Source organism: Tiliqua scincoides, chromosome 1 (assembly GCF_035046505.1).
Source record: "Tiliqua scincoides isolate rTilSci1 chromosome 1, rTilSci1.hap2, whole genome shotgun sequence".
Lineage (NCBI taxonomy): Eukaryota > Metazoa > Chordata > Lepidosauria > Squamata > Scincidae > Tiliqua > Tiliqua scincoides.
The window spans coordinates 69,471,968-69,478,018 of NC_089821.1; positions in this window are offsets into that span (position 1 = coordinate 69,471,968).

The following is a 6,051-nucleotide window of genomic DNA, read 5'->3' on the forward strand; positions in this document are numbered from 1 at the left end:
TGCCCCTCTCCCCCTCACAAGTTGCTGAGATGCATATTTGTTTTAAATGATTGGGGATAAAGTTGTGTGCCTGAACCCTCCCCCAAGCAAAAAATTATCTCAGAGAAAAACAAACAAATCAAGGAGAGGTCTGTGCTGAACCTTTCCATTAATGTGCTTAATTATGACATGTGGAGTTGCATGAAGCATTCTAACGTACGCTGCAATCTTGCAGTCTGAAGTGAAACAGCCCAGAATTTTACAACTTCAGTCTCTGTGTTATTTGGATTATGTAGATATTATTTTTGGTATGAAGGAGGAGGATAGAAGAGTTATGCCCGGTCTATACCATAGGATTCACATGAATGCCACGGATTTTTAAAAGCTGTCAAAATAATCATGGACACTGTAACTTGAGGTGGAACACTGCAGAAACTGTTCAAGATATTGTATGAATTGTGAACTTGATCCGAGATATTGTATGAATTATGAACTCACCTTACACCTTAGTGGAAATGGAAAAGGTGCAAAAGAGAGCGACTAAGATGATTACGGGGCTGGGACACCTTCCTTATGAGGAAAGGCTACGGCGTTTGGGCCTCTTCAGCCTAGAAAAGAGACGCTTGAGGGGGGACATGATTGAGACATACAAAATTATGCAGGGAATGGACAGAGTGGATAGGGAGATGCTCTTTACACTCTCACATAATACCAGAACCAGGGGACATCCACTAAAATTGAGTGTTGGGCGGGTTAGGACAGACAAAAGAAAATATTTCTTTACTCAGCGTGTGGTCGGTCTGTGGAACTCCTTGCCACAGGATGTGGTGCTGGCGTCTAGCCTAGACCCTTTAAAAGGGGATTGGACGAGTTTCTGGAGGAAAAATCCATTATGGGGTACAAGCCATGATGTGTATGCGCAACCTCCTGATTTTAGAAATGGGTTAAGTCAGAATGCCAGATGTAGGGGAGGGCACAAGGGTCTCTTATTATCTGGTGTGCTCCCTGGGGCATTTGGTGGGCTGCTGTGAGATACAGGAAGCTGGACTAGATGGGCCTATGGCCTGATCCAGTGGGGCTGTTCTTATGTTCTTATGTTCTTACACTGATGGTATCATTTAGTCCTGGTTTCATAAACACCGCCTATGATGGTGCTCCTTATATGGGGAGCCCACTAGAGGGCATCTTGCCGATAGTCTACCCAAATGTGGAACATTCTGGTGTACATCTCTGTGAAATTCCTGAGAAATGAGGTGAAATGAGGGATGAGGGAGCTGATGTTGAAAGAGGGGTTTTTATCTTTACATCAAGGTTATTTTAAGAAGTAAAGGTTAAAATAGGGGTGTCAAACATAAGATCCAAGGGCCGGATGTGGCCCCCAGAAGCTAACTTTGGCCCTTTGTATAAAACGGGTTTGGCACCCCTGGGTTAAAAGGAAGGTTAAAAGCTCCTTGTTGATTTCTGTTTGGCACACTCAACATCCCTTTCTTCCAGGGCTGAGTACTGATTTTCAGGTTACAACATGGTGCAGGTGTGAGCTGTATCACAGGCAACATTCAACAAGTACTTATGAGACACATTTCATGGTACATTCCAAACCACAATACTCCTGCAAGCTGAAGAAAGAATAGAATTTTTCAAGGGACAATATATCTGTGTCCTGAGACAGACAATGCAATGATTTCAGAACAAATCCTAGCAGATAAATCTGACTCCCATCCAACAACTGAGTTACATTTGCTGCTTTATAAGCTCATCTGGAAGGAGGCTGAAAGCAAAGAGCTTTACTAGTTTGAAAAGCCAAACATTGCCTTTGGAAATGTGGATACCTGAGAGGCTAGCTGTAGTGAGAAATGACAGAAAGAGTTATCATTTGCTGGCATTTTTTAACTGCTTTGCCCAGGAAAGGGGGAGTAGAAGGAGAAGGAGAACAAATGGAAAATGAGCAAGGAGACCCTGAGAAAGAGAGATATTTGGGAAATGAAGAAAAGGTGGACAGCAGGAGAGGAGGAGTGAACAATAGCATCCAGGAAAAAGGAGACTGTTGGAGAGTTGACTGGGATGAAGGGAAGATGGCAGGGAAGGAGCGTTTGCTGGATTGGCACCAGTAGTGCTTGTCTACACTAAGGATGGGCTACCCACCCCCTTCTACAGCTCTGGAAAAGTGGTGTGGAGCATAACTGGGAGAAGCACACCAGAGGAAATTACAAAGCAAGTGCCAGGTAAGACAGCTGATACAGAGAAGTGACACAGGCTTGGGACGAAATTGATGGCACGGGACTAAATTCGAACTAAACTGATGGCACAGACAACTCGGAATTTTATGCCAACAGCTTCATTGTAAATAATTCCCATCCCTTGTGAGCAGCACACTTGAAGTCTTCTGTCTAGTCATTTCTTAAAGGGCTTGGTTCATGAACCAGGATGACACAGAAGACCCCCTTTAATGGAGCACTGTCCCCTTGAGGAGATCCCCTTAGGTATGTTCCCCTGCGTTCAGTGGCATTGGCTAGCCGACTCTCAAGGAGTTCCTGGGGGGGATAAATGTCCCAGGATGCCATGCCTCTAGGGGCAGCACCACCTTCCTTGCCCACTGCCACCAACGCCTTCCTGGGGGCCTTTGCAGAGACAGGAAGGCTGCATGTTCTCACCCTGGCCCTGTTGCAAGGTATTGCAAGGTTCAAAAGCAAACTCAGTAAGCAAGAGTGGTGATCGTCTGCAAGCTTTATTTCGTTGCAGCAACGGGTGTCTCAAGGGACTCCTGTCCGAAGCAGTGAGAGCAATTTTCCAATCTGAGCCTGTCCCTTAGATTTCATTTTGGGTCCGCGACGGCTTCCACGCCACCGCACCCATGCCGACACAAGCAGCGAAGGTAGGTGTGGGGGTGTGTGGAGGAGGTGGTAGGGAGGCGTTTCTGGGCAGGGGGAGGGTGTGCAGGGAGCTGGGGGCGGGGCTGGGACCCTGCGGTTATGCCAGATCCCAACCCCCATCCCCTGGGAGAACATAGTGGCTTCAAGCCGCTCCGCTCTCCTCGGACCTGCGCCACCTCCAGACCCATTGGGACGAGCAGCCCTTACCCGGGGTAAGGGGAAGAGCTTTACCTTGCCTCTGGCTGAGCTGCTGCAGCCAATGAACCTGCGTTGGATGCAGCGCAAGCCCCCTGGCTTGCCTGCTCCAGCACAGGTTTGGATTGTGCCCTTGGTGAAACAGGGCTGGCTTCCCCTTATTTATGTGTTTTTCTTTAATTATAATTTTTTTTTTGCTTGATGATGTCACTTCCAGCCATGACATCACTACTGGTGGGTCCTGGACAGATTGTCATTCTAAAAAGTGGGTCCCAGTTTTCAAAGTTTGAGAACCACTGCCTTAACTCAAAACAGGCCAATGAGACATCCGGGGGTGGGGGTGGGTGGGGGACATCCTAGTGACCAAAATTCTGGAAATTGTGGCTTTTAGGAATAATACCATCATGTTATATACCATTTCATGCAGAACTTCATCCATTGCTTGTGCGGAAATATTCACTGCACTTATTTTTCTGGCCATTATTATTATTCATTCTATGTCATGACTATTACTATCTGTCTCACCTATCTCACAGGGTTGTTGTGAGGACAAAATAAGGGGAGGAAACGTGTACACCACCCTGAGCTGCTTAGAGAAAGGGCGGTATAAAAAGTGAATCAATTAAACAATATAATTAATAATTAATTAATAATCATTAATTAATTAATAATCATTAATTAATTAAGTCGTGTGGGGTGACACAAATTTATGGGCCCCGGGTGTCAAATGACCTAGCTACGCCTCTGCTTAGTCGAGCCCATCCTCTTTAGTGGTATCCACTTCAGCTAAGCCTCTCTTATTGTTGTTTTAAACAGCCCCTGTGTACCCTGGAGGAAATGGACTCTTTACCTCCCCTTCCAGCGTCTTTCTAACTAGTCTCCTCATTTCAGGGAAGTCTGCCCTTTGGGTTTTCCTTTCAGATTTGCTTGGCTCTCTTCCTCCAACATGCAGGGCAAGACAGATCACAGCACAGTCACAGCTCCCCAATGGCTCAGTAACATTTACATCCCTAACCAGTCCTGAGTGCCACACCATATCAAATCCAGAGTCACCTGACTTCTGATGGGTTCCGTGACTAGCTGCTGTAAGTCACAGCCATTTAGCGTACCAAGAAATCCAGACTCTCTTTCTGGACCAGAGCACAAATTGACCCAAATGATATGAGGATAATCAAGACCCTCATGATCACAACCGTGTCCCTCACTGACACCTCCCTTACTTCTTTCCTCATCTCAAGGTCCCTTTCAGATTTTCTGATGGGGAAGATGACTTTGCTCCTTCGGCCTGGGAAATTAACCCACAATTTAATATCTGAACTTAGATTCTAAACTTCTTGGGGCAAGCCTGGTATTTGGCTAATGCTACTATGTAAAGCAGTATGCGCACTAATGGTATTGTGTTGATAATAAATAAACAAAACAAGTACTTAACTGTTATGAAGGTTTGGTGCAGTATTTTTATTGCAGAAGTAAACATTTACCTGCCAAATATAGGACTGTGCAAGCAATGTCAGTAAAGCTGCAATCCTAAGCATACTTACTATGAAGTAAACAACTTGGAACTTGGGAACATTCTGGAGTAAAGCATGTTCAGGATTAGGGTGCAAGTCACCAGGCTTAAAGAGTATTGATAGGAGAAAGAATCTTATTTAAATACCGTATATGACTACTGTGCAGAAACAGATGTTGGAAAAACATTGGCTTACCAGCAGGGGTATACTGAAGATGGAATTGCTGCATGGAAAGTATATGATTGGCAGAGGACTTGTCCATAAAACATATTGCACTGGTTTAAGTTTGAATCTTTTTGGAATTAAGCTGGTTTAAAGGACCTAGCATCTACACAGTCACTCATAAATACTTTAATCATGCTTTAGAGCAGGGGTGTCAAACATTAGGCCTGGGGGCCGGATGCGGCCCCCAGAAGCTTTTTATCCGGCCCTCAGGCTCTCAGCTGCTGAGGTGTTACTGCTGAAATGGCAGCCCACATGAAAATTGGGCTTCCTTGAAATATGATCAAAATTTGCGTATTTTCTCTTCTGTCATTTGCAGTTAATGAGTTTCTATATGAGAACAAGGTCTGGCTTCTGGCCATTAGCTGCTTAATGGTGTCACTTCCTGCGTAATGACATCACTTCCGGCCCTCAGCAGGAGCCCTGAATGCTAACTTTGGCCCTCTGTATAAAACGAGTGACACCCCTGCTTTAGAGGCTATTCAGTAGTTACACTTTGCTTTTATTGTTACTTAGGATAGTGTAGTGGTTCCAGAGTCAAGACCTGGAAAATCCAGGTAGAAATCGCAGCTCAGCCATGAAGCTTCCTGGGTGACCTTGGGCCACTCACTATCTCTCAATCTAACCTAGTCCACAGTGTTGTTGTGAGGAAATAATGGAGAGAAGGAACCATGTACACTGCTCTGAGCTCACTGGAGGAAGGGCAGCTTAAGAATCTGATCAATAACTACTCCAGTGTACAAGTGAAGCAAGCTTCTCCATTCTTTAAAAAAAAAAGATATGAAATCAGAAATGGCTTTATAAAAGTGATTACAAAGGAAGTTCAGCTAGGATCTTAACCCAGTGCAAAAGCCTTATGCATCCCACATCTGGGAGGAAGTGGTTCCAGTTAGAGAAAATTCAGTGTCAGAAAGGGAAGACATGGTGTCCAACCACATCTGGCCAAGCTTACTAACTTTTTCTTATCATTTCAAACAACTACGCAAAGGGAGCTGAAGAGCAGCACAGAAGGGTTTCTAATCACTACCTAATCTTTCTATATGCAGGTACTGGACCCACCAAGATTCAGCATGGAAAGAGGAGAGGGCACGTGGAAAGCAGCCAAGACAGGGAGGTATGGCTTTTTCAGAAGGTAGAGCTTTCTGCAAAGGCCTTTTCAGGAGGTGAGGCAAGATCTCAGGGCTAGCAGCTGAAGGAACGATCCTCCTTGTCACCAGCAGTTAAGTTCTTCTGAGAAGCTCCTGGTGGCACAAGGCACATGAGACTGAAACAGT